We start from the raw sequence: 15,392 nt of genomic DNA, 5'->3' as shown, positions 1-15,392 counted from the left end.
TAGAACCAATAAAAGAAAATACTTCTCCCACTGCACACGTCACCCCACTGAGGCCATTGCCAGAAGGTCATTGACAGGATTCCAGCTTTAAGAAGAAATTTGACAGGCCTCAAGTAGATATATTTCTGAGTGGTCAACATGGAGATGATTTAAGAGTTACAAAATCCCGTGCTTTAGGTATTATTGAATGCCTGTGCTACAGTCAGGGAGGTCCTTCAGCCTCTGTGCTCTGTTCAGCTTAAAGTGGATTAGTTGTAACTGCTTTTTATAGCAAATGAAAATAATGGTACACATAGGTTCAGAGATGGAATTAAGAGGGGAAATGTTCCTTTGAGTCATTTGGGTGCTGAATTTGCCACTTAATTCAATTATTCTGCTTCCACCAGGAAAGGAACCTCAAGTAGGGCAAGTCGCCCGCTGCAATCTTTTCCTATGGCATTCAGATAGAGGCTTCCAGAGCTACACCTAAGGTAATGCATGGATATCTTTGAGTCAGTGAGAACTTTACCCCTAACTTCTTAACCATATGTTTCTATTCGAGACATCTGCCTCAGAAACCAAAATCTCCACTGATACCAGTTCATTTATACTCCGTTATAGTAACTCCACTAGAAAAGAAGGGATAGAACAGATATCTCTAAATACTCTTCCTTCCCACTTAGTTCAGATCAAGAGATGAGGAGGTTCATACTTATAAGGTAGAATGTATGTGGCCCAGTGGATTTAGAAGGTTCTGGTCTTGGGGCTGTTTTTAAATAAAGGAGAGGATTATACTTGTCCTCTAGATGAGCAACCCTGGTTATTTACGTCTTAAATACATTTTTTTTAGTTGTGTGATTTTCTTTATTTCTTCCTTGTATCACAACTAGGAATTACAGCAATTACTTTAAAGTTCTGCTTTGTTTTATCTGAATTTTGTTTCATAGTGGTGAAGAAGACTTATGAAAAATTTGTTGTAATAAATACAACATTGGATTGAAAATTTTAGGAAACAGAGATAAAAGACATGGTTCAGCACTCACACAAACTGAATTAAAATTTCCAATTGAGTATTTTGCTTCTTTCTCTGAATCTCACTTTTGAGTTCTTCAAACTCACAATTTGCTCATTAATATGTCTATTTCTGTTGAAGACACACCGTGCTGCCTTGGTCACTTGCTCTTGCCCTTGCTCTGTGTGTGTGTGTGTGTGTGTGTGTGTGTGTATTTTTCCCCTCCATGTGCTGCATTTCCCATTGGTTTAGGGGCATAATTTCCTTGTCCTTATCTTGAAAGTCAAATCTCTTCAATACAACTACCACAGGCGTGTAGTACACTATAGCAAAATTTAGCTGTTTGACTTTTCTCATTTATGTAGAGATTAAAACCATTGGAATGCAGGAAGCACTGATTTAACTCTCAAATGTTTATCAGCTTCTAAAAATCTTAATTTTCTCATCTGTAAAAATGAAGATAATATAAACGTTCCTGGGTTTTGTTAAGGATTAAGCAAAGTATTGCATGTAAAAGGGTTTAGCATCATATAAATCATAGATGTGTGGAATTCTTTATTCCCTGCTTTTGAGTTACTTCTGTGATTTCTCAGAATATCAATTATGTATTAGGTTTCAAATGACATCCACACATTGCATGGTTTTGCCAGGAAGAACTGAGATATTAACCTAAATTGTGCTTTTAAAAAAAGATTATACATATATAATTGGAAAGTCAGATTTACAGAGAGATAGGAAGATCTTCTGTCTGTTTGTTCACTCCCCCAAGTGCCTGCAATGCCTGGAGCTGAGCCAATCTGAAGCCAAGAGCCCATAGCTTCTTCCAGGTCTCCCACATGGGTGCAGGGTCCCAAGGCTTTGGGCTGTCCTCAACTGCTTTCCCAGGCCACAAGCAGGGAGGTAGAGGGGTAGTGGGACCACCGGGATTAGAACCGGTGCCCATATGGGATCCCAACACATTCTAGGTGAGCACTTTAGCCACAAGGCTACCACAAGTTGTGCTTTGAAATAATGAAGCTTTAAAATAATGATAGCAGTTATTGCAGACAAACCAATGTGATTGTTTATTATTTTAATTTGATTTTAATTAGTGGGGTGAGAGATGTTTTTGATGCAGTATAAATTGTTTGCTTAATTCTCCCATGCTGCAGTCTCCTGGATGAAAGCTTCTGCTTTAGTGTTTGGTCAAGCCTTAAACTTTATGTGTTTTGGCACCGCTTTGTAACAGAAGTGTTCATGGATGAGGCTGCCAAGTACACAGAGCAAGTATAAATTTTTATCAGCGTAGTAAGTATTCATAATACTGTCAGTGGTAAACTATGGAATATTGTTATGATTCCAAATATTAGAAAGAGCAGTAAGGTTTGTCAGTAGCTGTAGATCCTTCAGATCTCCGCTGTTGGTGCTCACAAAGTGCTACTGCTTTCAAATTACTGTCCATAAGACTGAGTATGGAAAAGGCGACAATCTAACCCAAGACCATGAGGACTATGTCGGAACCAAATAAGCGCTTCAGCATTCTTACACAAAGAATGAGATTGTGACGTGTAGAAAGCCTCCTCATAGTACTGCTTGAGGGAATATGAGAAAACACATAAGGAAACAATACCAAAGTTCCAAATCATGACTCTGCAATCACATGACATGCATAGAAGTCCATGGGGTCACTAGTGTTAAAGAATGCAGTATCTTTTGAAGTGCTGTGATACACAATAACTTTCAGACTTACATTCAAAGGGGCTTCTGAAAGCACGCTTCCCATTTCATTAGATTCCCAGCCATTTTAATTTCAACATGTATATAACACAAAAATGTTCATATAATATTCTTTGGGTTGATTACCTCTAATTTTCTAATGTATCAATCAGCAAATCCAGGTTGAATGGAGATCTTTTTAAAAATAAAGTTACAAGGGCCTGCGCAGTAGCCTAGTGGCTAAAGTCCTCGCCTGGGAGCCCATATGGACACCTGTTCATATTTCAGCAGCCTCTCCTTTCCATCCAACTCCTGCTTGTGGCCTGGGAAAGCAGTCGAAGATGGCCCAAAGCCTTTGAACCCTGCACCTGTGTGGGAGGCCTGGAAGAAGCTTTGGGCTCTTGTCTTCAGATTGGCTCAGATCCAAGCACTGCGGCTGCTTGGGGAGTGAATCAACGGAGGGAAGATATTCCTCTCTATATATCTGACTTTCCAATATAAAATATCTATCTATCTATCTATACATATATATATATCTATATATGTATAGATAGATAGATAGATACACATGCACACATTTATATATACATACATTTATATATTTGCATCCATACATTTATACATATATTTATATACACCCATGTATGTATGTATGTGTGTATATGTACTATCAGGCTTATCCTTGGAGAGATTCCACTCTAGTAGAGAGAAACCAAATAAAGTTAATTACAGAAAAAATTAGCTTTTAGGTAATGCCTTCTGTACCAGTTTTAGTCATCCTCCCCCCACCCCCAGCACTATTAGAAGCTGGGCCTTTGTAATCCACACCGTCTTGTGGCATTCTGTGCCTATCTGATACTTTCTAAAAATACTGAGTCTTCTTACTGCTTAAAATAATTAATTATGCTATTCACTCTTGTGTGTATGTGCATGTGAAGACCAAAATGATAGCTTACATAATTTAGGAACAATCTTGGACAGGTGAAATAAATGATCCATTTTTCCAAAATGACGATTGAATTAAGACATTGTACTCCTGAAGCCCAGTTACATCACATGTTGTCCAAAGTGTTGGTGTAATACCATTGTCTGTTTTCCAATTGTTTATGGTTTCTCATTTTATTTTTCCAACTGGAAAAAAGCAGGAAAATCCCTTCATCTTCTGTATGCCTTACAACATGCTGTGCAGTGCTGCCCTTCAGTGCAATTCTAATACATATCTTTGTAAGTCCGCCTAGGTTACATGAATAATTATTCAGCCAGAAGAATCCCTTCATTCATTCAGCATAACATGATGCATATCTTTTTACTTAAAATAATAAAATAAAATAAAATAAAATAAAATAAAATAAAATAAAATAAAATAAAATAAAATAAAAATAAATCCTCCAAACCTTGAAACTGGTAAAACCTAAAGAGCATTTCATGTGTGTTTCATACGTGTACCCAATGAGTAGCACACTCTTCACTTTTGATTTCCCATTACAATTCAATCAGTTATCAAGTATTACCCATTCCATCCAACAACTCTGAAGTCAATTTCTTCCTCTCCAATCTTAGTCCCACTACCCAAATTCAGACTCTCCTTTTACTTGGATTGTTTCAAGAGTCCTAAAAAATGTTTTTTTAAATCTTTTTTAATTCAGTAAATACTTATGCATTGAGGACTAACTGTGTACCTGCTGTGTTCTAGTTGAAGAAAGTACCTGCCAGTTCTTTACCATCATGAAACTTCCATCCTGATGCTCAGAGACAGTTAAGAAGAAGTGAAACAAATAAACCAGATAATCTCAGGTGATTTTAAGTACCACAAAGAAAAGAAATGGAAGTGCTGTGAAATTAACCATAGTATAAACAGATAATACATGTTTAGGGGAGCTCTTTTGATTTTATAGCATTTCATAGCTACAAAGAGTGTAAATTCACTTGGATGCAGTCTAAAGCAGGTGAAGGTGTCAGAGGAGCTCACATGGCTAAGTGGTCAAGTGACACACATATACAGTCTTGCAAGCATTTGGCAGGATTTTGGACTTTATTCCAGGTATAACAGAAAGGTGCTGGTGAATTTTAAGCAGTGAAGTGGCTTCACTTGCTGTTGTAAGGAAACTGGATTGAGTGAAAGTATAGCCTTCATGGCATTTTTAATTTCTTCTTTTCTTCCTGTTGTTGATTCTTTTGGTGGCTTTTCATTTAAAGGGATGTACTGTGTAATGAAAACTATCATGTCTAGTAGCATGTTATTTAACTTCATGGCATTGTAAGTTTCTATTTTTCTTCCTGTTTTTGATCTTGTATTGTGGCTTTGCATTCAAGGGGATGTATAGTACTCATGTAATGGAGACTATCATAGCCAGATGTGAAGATATAATGCAGTATACATTTCTACTTCCAGATCAAAGATGGACTCCCAAAAAACTGTTAACTATATCTTGACTATAGGATGCTGGACTCTTTGTCATTGTCCATGCCTACAATGATGAACATATGACTGGTTATGAAGATTTACACATAGTAATGATATAGGGGAATTCAGTGAGGCAGGGAGATGACTTGGGGAGGGGGTAAAGGAAATCCTAAGGCCAATGGAATGTATCATAAAATGATAATAATTAGAAACAGAAGTAAAATAAAATTTAAAGAAAGAAGGTAAAGTCCAAGTTTGACTGTTGAGCTAGGAGACTTGTATTAATACAGATACAAGAAAATAGTGGCTTGTTATGCTTTGGAATATAAGAAAAATATATTTAAAATATATCTTGGATATGGAGACAGACAAGACAAAGGAAAAATGAAAAATGACAATTTGGTGTGGGGTTTGATCATGCAGATGGCTAATTTTACCATTTATTGTGATGGGCAAGTTTGAGGAAAGAACACATCATTTTTCCCACAAATAGGACAACTTTCCTAGAATTCAAGTTTGCTCATGATTTCTACTTACATATTTTAAAAATTTTATACATGGAGACTCAGTTAAGCTGAATCTTCTTCCCCAGCCATCATTCCTCTTGTCCCAATGACAAGGCCCCACAAAATTTAACCATCATGGGCTCCTAGTTCCTGGCTCTAACTTACAACCCTTCTTTCATGTCTTTGCTTCAGCTCTTAGTTTCTTCTGCCTAATATGTTCAACTTCTGTCCTCTGTGTTGTTGTAGTGACCTACTTACCTTTCATCAAGCAGCCCTGTGTTCCTTGCCTGTCAGACCCAAGTGGGCCAGGTGTTTCTCAAAGTTATATAAAGTGACTTGAAAACAGGTCAATTACATTGCAGTAGCTGGATTTATCTTAGAGGTGAGCTTCGTCCCTCAGTATGCAATCTCACATAGTTTAGACACTCAGGTTTCAGAAATCAAAACAATTGCTGAATGACAGTTTTCTTTTATTTTTTAGAAAACAGATGCTTGATATGTATTAATTCATTATCTTCTAAAACAGTCTGCAAGTTTTCCACATGTATAATTAGTAGGCAAATGGTCAAACAGGGGCATTTAGAATGCCCCAAGATACACCAAGGTCATTGCTGTCAATACCTAATCTGTGTGAACTTCAATAAAAGTGCCTGTTTGGAAGATATTTTGGAAATTGCTAGGTAGCTACATTAGTGTCTCGGAGTTATAAACTCAAAATTTGAAAATAAATCATAGCTTAGACATACACCTGTATTTCTAATGCTTATATAATATATGTACTTTGATATTATATTGTTCCACCAAGAATATGTATTTTAACAAAAGATAAGAATCTATGCCTTCCAGTAAAACATACATAAGATTAGGGTACACTTATTACATTGAAAGTGGTGTCTACAAGTCACAGGTGCTGATGTTTTCCGGAGTGCTTTCTTTAGTTCAATTTTTGTTTTCAAAAGTATTTCTAACATTTGGTTACTTTCCCAATGCAAAAAGGAGGTTGCTCCAGTTAACTTATCTTTTTCCTGAAGAGTAAGAAGAAAGAAAAAGAAACATAAAAACCCATCTATCACAACTCCCCATACAATCTTCTCAATCATTACTTTCAGCCATATTAGTTTCCATTATAGTATCATGACCAGTCACATGGTATTTAGAAGTTGGCAATGATCTCCTAGCTCACGAATGAGCTCAGAGAACCTGTACCCCATGCTAGCGACCATAATACTTTGCCTCTTTTTGGTTAATTGGATGGGAATCTCTGTTAATTATTCATTTGTTTTCTTACAGACATCCCATCAAAAAATCTAAACAGTAATGTTGATAAAACATACTTCGTTTGTTTTTTCAATCTCTAGCTTAGATTCATGAATGTTCACATACATAGCATATATTTTTGTTTTGAAAAATGGTATAATTACTTTATGGGTTCTGAGGCCACAGTACTGCCCACTTTACATTAAGACAAGATTTCTTAATGAGGAAGGTATTTTCAGTGTGAAACTTAATCCTGACTTCTTCCCATGTTTTGTATTCTGTCTATGGGCACTTGCTTAAATATGCTGTCACTAGACTTAAATTCTAATAGCATGGTTTTTAATTAGTGAGAAACCAAGGCAGTACTAGTTAAATGTCTCAGAAAGCACTACAGATGACTCTAAATGCCTTATGATATAAATACCTTTAGTAAAATGAAAACACAAGTAGCTTTGCATATATTTATATGTTTTGCCCTTTAAGTTTTAAGCTTAAAGGCTTCAAGCAGACATTGTGGTAAAAAGAAGACAGTTCCTTTTGAAGATTTATACATTAAATTGGCTGGATTGAACTCAGCTTGCATTACCAGGTACCTACTGTGTGCCAGGTATTGTGCAACACAGTGCAGGGAGGGCACACTGCCTGCTGTGCAAGAGTTCCCCGAAGTGATACATTTCCCAAGTGAGGGCTTTACTTTCTTGTTGAGTGAAAAGATGGGTCAGGCCAGCAGATATACATCAACTCTTGATCCTGGAGCATTTTGCTAGAAATTAAATATGTGTCTTTTAATTTTTTAAGTTATTTGATGAAAGCTATTTCTTCAGGGCAAATGCTAAGTCAAAGTAAACTGCTCTATTCATTCACATTCACTTCTGAAAAGGAAATGTTCATTTGCCTTACAAGTCTAAGGTGATTTTCCAAAGTAAAATATTTTAAGAAATAAAATAAAAATGACTGAAAACATCTAAAACTGCTTAAAGGTTAAATCGTCTGTATGACTGAGAGATTGTATCCTGTGACATTTTCTCTCTGAACCAGAATAAAACTTTTGGTGCATTTTAGCCCCAGGCTGGAACACAATTCCTAATCCACCCTGATCAAAAGTAACTTTTCTAGGAGTGAAACAGAACTACGTCATTTTTCCTTTTTTTATTAATTTGTTTTATTTTGAATTTTATGGTGCAATTATGTAGGGTCTGAGATTTACCGCCCCACCAATTCCCATCCCCCAAGTGACTTTCCTGATATTATTGCAATAATATAGTCCTTCATAACAAGTTATAATTCCATCAGTCTGTTATTGAAGTGTGCCCCGTCATTGCTGGTACAGACAATGTCAGACAGTCCAGCATCCCATTGTCTCAATACGTCCAACAGTTTCATTGAGTTCATCTTTGATTCGGAAGTAGGGATGCATGTTGTGTTGTGTCTTCACATCTGGATATGATAATCTCTACTAGTGTCTGTTCTATGAGTGAAACATGACTACGTCAATTTTCTACCTGGAATCTTGCATTAGAGTTGGAGATCATATTGAGAGTAGGACAGTTTCTGTTTTTATACAAGCACATTATTGATTGACTCATTTATATGATAATCAAGCAGAAGCTAGCCAGTCACCTACAAGTGCACTGTACACTGAGTTGTTGGGCATTTTGCAGAAAGAGCAAATGCTTCCTGTGTTTTCATTTCTGCTTCTGTCAGTGAGCAATGCAACCCTGCACATGCTTCCTTCATATGCACAAGAGCACATTTTATTGATTCTATTTTCCCAACACCAGCCCATCATCTGCATGCTAGGACTCATCTTTTTTCTTGTTAGAAAGGAATGAGCACCCTCAAGAGTAATTGATTATCCTCCTCACGCTACTTGCTGTTCACACTATTCCTTGGTTATGAAACTAGAGATTCAAAAGATAAAGAGAAAGAGCTACAAGGAAGCTAGCTAGATAGATGGATGGATAGATGGATGGATGGATAGATAGATAGATGGATGGATAGATAGATAGATAGATAGATAGATATGAGAGAGAGAGAGCGCGCACGTGTGAAATACCATTCATCCACAGTTTTATTTCCCAGATAACCATAATGGCTAGGGCTTCCTGCACTGGATCACAGAGAGGCCAAAAGCCTACAACTCTATCTAGGTCTCCTGTGTGGGCCACCAGATTCATGCACCTGGGCCATCATCCATTGCTGATCCATGGGCAACAGCAGGAAATTGGAATAGCAGCTGAGTAGCTGGGACTTCAACTGGCAGTGTAATATGCAAGTAGCCACTGCAAATGTACCACACACTGACACTAGTTCAGTTGTTAGCTTCATAGAATACGTTATTTTCCTATGTTTTTAGTTTCTTGAACATAGCATTATACATTATATTTTCATTCTTATTTAGTAATAAACTATTTGAAATTATAAATTTTTTCTGATTTTAACTCATAAGAAATATCAAAGATTATTATTTTGGGTTGAACCATATGAATCTTATATTGTTGGCTAATGATTTTAATTAACTATTTATTAATTTATTAACACCTTATGACATACACTGTAGCATGTCAACATACGTTAAAATCCATCAAATAAAGCACCTAATCCTTCCATTTCTTTCAGTTTTATGTCTGGAGCCCATCCATTCTGCTTTTTTCAATTCTTCCAATAGTGTGTAATAGATTTGAGAACCATAATTATTCACTGATACATGCTTGATTCAAATGGATTATTTTTATCTCATTATATGTTGGTACCTATTATCTAGTTTCCCTCTATACTCCTCATGAATTCCTTTCTGATTAAGATAAGCTATTGTTAACTTCTACATATTATAAAGAAAACATGAAAAGTTATTTATGTGACTGCCTTATTTGACCTAATGTAATGGCATAAGCTACAATCATTTTGGTACAAATGTCAGAATTTGATTCATGTAACAGCCAAATAGTATTCAAATGTGCTTGTATACCACACTTATTTATCACTAATGCATTGATGAGCATCAGTTAATTCTGTATTTTGGCTATTGCAGATATTGCCATAATGAGCATCTGAGTTCATGTGTCTCTCTCATATGATGATGTCATTTCCCTCAACTGTATTTCTAGAAGTGGAATATCTGGTTATATGCCAGATCTACTATTAACTTTCAGAGAAACCTTCATATTGCTTTTTTGTTTTAAAGATTTATTTTATTTTTATGGAGAGGTAGATATACAGAGAGAAGGAGACACAGAGAGACAGATCGTCCATCTGTTGGTTCACTTCCCGAGTGCTCACAACAGCCAGAACTGAACCAATCTTACGCCAGCAGCCTGGAGCTTCTCCCAAGTCTCCCATGTGGGTACAGGGTTCTCAGGCTTTGGGTCCATCCTCAACTGCTTTCTCAAGCTACAAGCAGGCAGCTGGAAGGGAAGTCAAGCAGCTGGGACATGAACGGTTGCCCATATGGTATCTCAATACATACAAGATAAGAATTTAGGGGCCCGGTGGCGTGGCCTAGCAGCTAAAGTCCTCTCCTTGAAAGCCCCGGGATCCCATACGGGCGCTGGTTCTAATCCCGGCAGCTCCACTTCCCATCCAGCTCCCTGCTTGTGACCTGGGAAAGCAGTTGAGGACGGCCCAAGGCTTTGGGACCCGTCACCCGCATGGGAAACCCGGAAGAGGTTCCTGGTCCCGGCATCGGATCAGCGCGTATCGGCCCATTGCGGCTCACTTGGGGAGTGAAACATCAGATGGAAGAGCTTCCTCTCTGTCTCTCATCCTCTCTGTATATCCGGCTTTCCAATAATAATAATAAAATCTTTAAAAAAAAAAAAGAATTTAGCCACTAGGCTATCATAACAGGCCCTATTACTTCAATTTTTATTTGAATTTTCCTTATGGCTAAATACACTCAGCATTTGTGTTCATGTACTATTAAGCATTTGTATGTCCTCTTCTGAAAAATGTCTTTTCTGGTCCTTTGCCCCATCCTAAACTTGGTTATTTAGTATTGTTTCCTTTCTTTATTTCCTACATGCTCTACTTGTTAATCATCTGTTAGAATAATAATGTTCAATATCTTACCCTAATTTATTAGTTGAATTTTTACTTTATTCATTGATTTTTTCCTTGTATAGAATCTCCTTAGTTCAAGAAAAGGAAAACCATTCAACTATTTTTGCTTATATTACTTGTGCCTTTGGGATTTTATCAAAACATAATTGTGCATTTTAACTTTTGAGTGTTTCCCCTATGCTGTTTTATAATAATTTCACATACTACATTTAGATAATTGATGCAATTTTGAGCTTATTTGTATACAGGTATGGGATTGTTGCAGTCTATAGGAATATGTAGCTTTCAGAGCACTTATTGCAAAGACTACTCTTTTTCCAATGTTTGTTTTTAGCTTCTCTGTTAAAGATCAATTGACAATAAAACTCCCTTAAGCATCTTTTGTAATGGTGGTATAATGATGATTAATTCCCTTAGCTTTTCTTTGTGTTATGATTTCTTATTTTTCTTTCATTTATGAATGTTAACTTCACTGGGTAAATTATTCTTATTTGGCATTTATTTTCTCTCAGAACTTAGTATACACAATTCCACCCCCTCTTGATTTGGAAGGTTTCTGATGAAAAATCTGCTGCTATCTAACATGAGTTTTCTCTCAAGTGAACAGTTATGGGACTGACATTGTGGTGCAGTGGGTTAAACTATCACTTGTGACACTGGCATCTTATTTTAATACTAAGTTGCACCACAGCCACTCTGCTTCTAATCTAACTCTTTGCTAATGTTCCCAAGAAAGCTGCAGAAGATGCCACTGAATACTTGTATTCCTGCCATCCACATGGGAGTGCTGGATGAAGCTCCCAATTCCTGTGTTCAGCCTGGTCCAGTCCTGCGTTTTATAGCCATATGAGGAGTGAACCAGCTTTCTTTTCATCTCTCTCAACTTTGCCTTTCAAATACATTTTTAAAACAGGGATGTTGGGCCTGGCACCACAGCCTGGTGGATTGAGGCTGAAGTCCTTACCTTGCATACACCATATCCAATATGGGCTCCAAGTTGTGTCCCAGCCACTCTACTTCCCATCCAGCTCCCTGCTTGTTGCTTGGGAAAGCAGTGGAGCACTGCCTAAAGCCTTGGGACAGTGCATCCATGTGGGAGACCCTGAGGAGGTTCCTGGCTCCTGGCTTCAGACAAGCTGAGCTCCATTTGGTTGCTGCCACTTGGGGAGGGAACCAGCAGACAGAAGATCTTTCTCCTTGTGTGTCCCTCTCCTTATATATCTGCCATTCCAATAAAAATAAATATATCTTAAAAATGAAAAAGAAGCTATAAAATGCCATGCTATATTTCTTTTCTCTTGTGAAATTTAGAATTATCAGTGTTTGGTTGTTTATCATGTGTTAGAGTAAAGATATTCTTAAATCCTACGTGAGATCCTGTGAGTCTCCTATACTTGCATGGCCCTGTTTTCTCTAGATGGAAATGTTTCAGCTATTTTTTTGTTTCTCTCTTTGCTCTTCGGAATCCCCCAAATTCAGATATTTATTTATAATCTCAGAAGTTGTCTTTGTTGCCTTTCAGTGTGTTATGGGGCTGGAGGATGGTGGGAGATGAGTAGACAAGAGACTAGAGATTTGAATGAAATCAGGAAAATAATACATAATATGATTTAAAACTGAACAATGAGATACAGATATTAAAGAAGAACCAAAAAAAATTCTTGTGATGTTAACTTAGTTGTCTGTTTGGCTTCATTATCAGTTAGCTGTTATCGGTAGACCTCTTGTATACTTTTGCTTCAATGAATGATGAAGGCAACGAAAGCATGGGGTGCCCCTCTTGCACATAGCCATGGTATGTCCACATCATCACAATCCACAGGACAGAAGCAAGGTTGTATGGCACTGGCCAATTAGTTCGACTCAATGATTTTTTTTTTGTAACAGTAAAAATATGATACACATTCAATTGAAACCCACAATTTAAAGTTTCATTTTTTTCTTAGATTATCCCTATTAGCTCCCCCTCTCTCACATTACTAGGAAAGACAGTGACCAAGAACTCCCAGTCAACCTTTAATTCATGAGGAAAACTAATCTTCTATAATGTATTGTATAGCCAAACTATGATGTTCTGTTAGTTACGTGGGTGGAATACACTTCTGGCTTAAGATGTTTTCAGTTTAGATTGGGATTAGTGGGTATCTAAACCCATCATAATTCATAAATCATCTGTACCTACTTTATAGCTTGTTATTGGAGTGCAGTGATAATAAAATATTCAAGTCAAAAGGAAGGTTCCTGGCCTATCAATGTCTCAATCAGTTTTTTCCCTGTGATAAATCCAATGAACATCTCACCCAACTACACCTACATCTTGCCACATTTTCTCTGTGTCCTCCTGCCAAACCTCACCAAAATTGCTCAGTGTTCATAAGCTCATTTCTTCAGCTTTGTCCAGTTTTTAATTTGATGTAATTTGGCTTCACATGCAGTGGTTTTACAGATCTACTACTTGAAAAACAAGCTTGGATGCTTTCCTTATTTTATGCTCCAATGTGGCACGTTTCCCTTCTATCCTTAGATTTAAACATCATTTCCTGGACTTTCCTATCTTTCTGCCCACCGTTCTTCCTCTTTCCACAGACAACTTTTGTTTTACTTTCTTGATACATGTCATTTATCTTTAAACTTTCATTTTTTGTTTTCTTTATTCTTGTCTTTTACCACAAATGTTTTGGGCACTCTTACACATTTATCTAGCATGTAACAAAACCTTTCAGTTACCCTGAGTTGTAGCCTCATTTTTCCAGCAGTTGCTTTCCCAGGTCACAAGCAGGGAGCTGGACAGAAAGTGGGACAATCAGGACATGAATCAGTGTCCATAAGGGATCCTGGTGCATGCAAGGCAAGGATTTAGTCACTGGGCCACCATGCCAGGCCGTTGAGTTCCATTTCATGTTCATTTTCTATCCACATCTATGCTATTAACCTGGGATAAGAAGCAGAAAATGGTCCAAGTATTTGGCTTCTGCCACTCTTTTAAGGAGACCCAGATGAAGCTCCTGGCTCCTGGCTTCAGCCTGGCTCAGTGCTGGCTGTTGTGGTCATCTGGGCAGTGAACAAGCAGAAATCTTTCCCTCTGTAATTCTGACTTTTAAAATTAAATAAATCTTTTAGATTTTTTATTCACATACCGCATATCAATGCACAATTGCTAATTAGGTATATGAAAGATCAAAATTTGATCAAAAGTCTTTCTAGAAAGGTACATAAAGCAAACTATACTATGAGAAATAAAATGCTGCTATTTAAGCTAATAATTTATTACAAACTTGTCATGTAATAAACAACCACAATAAGTTCTGAGTGGTTGCAACAATGAACTTGTGGCTCTTTGTTCATTGGATCAAGTTATTTTCAAAAGTTGCCATTCCAAAACATAGTAAAAATTTAACTATAAGGTACCTTTCTTTTGCAATGAGGTTTCAATATTGGTTACTGAAAAAAGCAAAGTTTTTTTTTTTTAACATTAGTAGCTTTCAAAATGCCAATATAAAGTTTTCATATTTTTTGCCCCACCTTCGAATGAAACCGTGTCCTGTGCCTTTCAAGCAAAAAAAAAAAAATCTCATAAACTAGTTACCAGAACTATATTTATTTCATATGTATGAATATTTTGTAAATAAACAGTCCATCATTTCTGTAACAGTTCTTTCACTCTCCTTCCTAATACTTGGAATGATTGCAACAAGAGTAACTAGAAAAGTGAGCTATTAGCAAACTCAACGAATGCTGACTTCAACTAGCCAAGCTCACATTAGGTAAATTTAAGAAAGTATTTACTAGCAACTCATACATTTCCTTTTGTTCTTCCTATCAAACATGTACAAAAATGACTGCAACATGTGCAAGTGGACTTTAGAAAGAAGTTCATGTTTGTTTCATAAACAAATTGAGATCTGTGCACGATTTTTTTTTTTCGTGATACCCATTTGCGTATTTTCGGTAATGGAAACCACTAAAATGAGTATCTTTCTCTTCCATTTCTAGGATAACTAACTTTCACCTTTACTGTCAGTGATCTTTTATTGATAACAATACTACAGAATAAAAGGGTGATTTTAATAACCACATAACTGACAGGATTGCATTCCTGAGCATAAAATAAGAACTTTATAATGTAGGATTTGTTTTATGGAAGCACGATACCTGTAGCACAGCACAAAGGTCAGTCATGATGCGTGTCTGACGAGGACTGTAAAGTTGTTGCTTCAATTGTCATTGACCAATTACCGTTTTATTGCATTTTCTTTTTATTTTTATGGTAGGGAATACAGTTTTTCCCACAATTAGTCTTTGAGCACAAATACAATAAAAATTTGGGGAGAGAGAGAAAAAGGGAATTTTAGTTATATCTGCACAAAGGGACCGATTGGAGTTCAGTTGTGTGCTCTGTTGTATTTCAGTAGTGTATTCTAAAGGTATCTTTCTATAGTAAATGTTTTTTTTTTTCCTTAAAAACAATAAGAAACTGTAT

Source organism: Ochotona princeps, chromosome 5 (assembly GCF_030435755.1).
Source record: "Ochotona princeps isolate mOchPri1 chromosome 5, mOchPri1.hap1, whole genome shotgun sequence".
Lineage (NCBI taxonomy): Eukaryota > Metazoa > Chordata > Mammalia > Lagomorpha > Ochotonidae > Ochotona > Ochotona princeps.
The sequence above is the reverse complement of the archived record's forward strand: the minus strand, read 5'-3'. Positions refer to the sequence as shown.